Here is a 1,188-nt window from a genome sequence, read left to right as displayed (position 1 = left end):
TATAACATACTACATATCAAACATACTACATATCAATATGTAGTATCAATACATAAACATACTACATATCAATATGTAGTATCAATAAATAACATATTACATATCAATATGTAGTATCAATACATAACATATTACTACTAGTATACTACATATGTTATTACTACATACTACATACTAGTTACTACTAATTACTACTAGTATACTACTAGTATACTACATATGCAATATGTAGTAACATATGTATTATTATACGTAATGTTATATACTAGGGTTAGTAGAGTAATTTTACTCTTTTCAAAACTTTTTTGGACTAGGGAGTAAATATTTTTTTGCTGCTGGACTAGCCAGTAAGCCGGGTCGGGTTTTCTGGACTAAATAGTAAATCCCTCAAAAAAAATTGAAAAAAGAAAAGAAAAAGAAAAAGAAAATATTATTATTGTGTTGAATAAAATCGATCATTGGTTCCCTTGTATATGCCAGTTGTGTTGATATTATAATTCCGACCAAAAGCTCAATCCAATAGGATTTTGTTTTGGCAGTGACCTTCAGACAGATATGGGAAACACCGTTCACCATAGTCAACAGTCTGCCACCATCTATTTTCTTTATCCATCTTCTTAATCTTTTCATGTGATTGTGATTGATTCGATTCCGAATATTGTGGTTGTGTTCAACATTCTGATAAAGCTATATTACTAATTTATGAATTGGATTTAAAAGTGGGTACTTCCTCCTATAATCATTGATAGTATGCCAATTACAAAGTGTTTAGTGTCATTTTTAGACTTTTCACAGGTAGCTGGATTTTGGAAGTAAAGGTTTTGTAGGTATGATAGGTGTTTAAAACACCTTGATATTTATCTATTGTTTATGCTTTCTTTGCTAATTTTTCTTGTAAAATATGTATCTTATGTTTTCTTTTGAGTGTTTAGGTACTTTGGAGTCATTTGGAACAAAAGAAGAAGAAACGTCGCTTAAAAGGCAAAAAGATGCAAATGCTGCTGGAGGCGATCTATTTCTCATTATTTGCTTCTAATTCTTCATCTCTGGCTGAAAAGTATGTCAGCTTCAGTGATGCAAATTCATTGTCTGAAAAGCATGACAGCTTCAGTGATGTATAGAAATTAAAGGAAAGAAGTGGATATGAGAAACAAAAGACGGCTGCTACGGTGAAAGAATTCAAAGAGG

Source organism: Papaver somniferum, chromosome 7 (assembly GCF_003573695.1).
Source record: "Papaver somniferum cultivar HN1 chromosome 7, ASM357369v1, whole genome shotgun sequence".
NCBI classification, from domain to species: Eukaryota; Viridiplantae; Streptophyta; class Magnoliopsida; order Ranunculales; family Papaveraceae; genus Papaver; species Papaver somniferum.
This window is presented reverse-complemented; position numbering follows the sequence as displayed.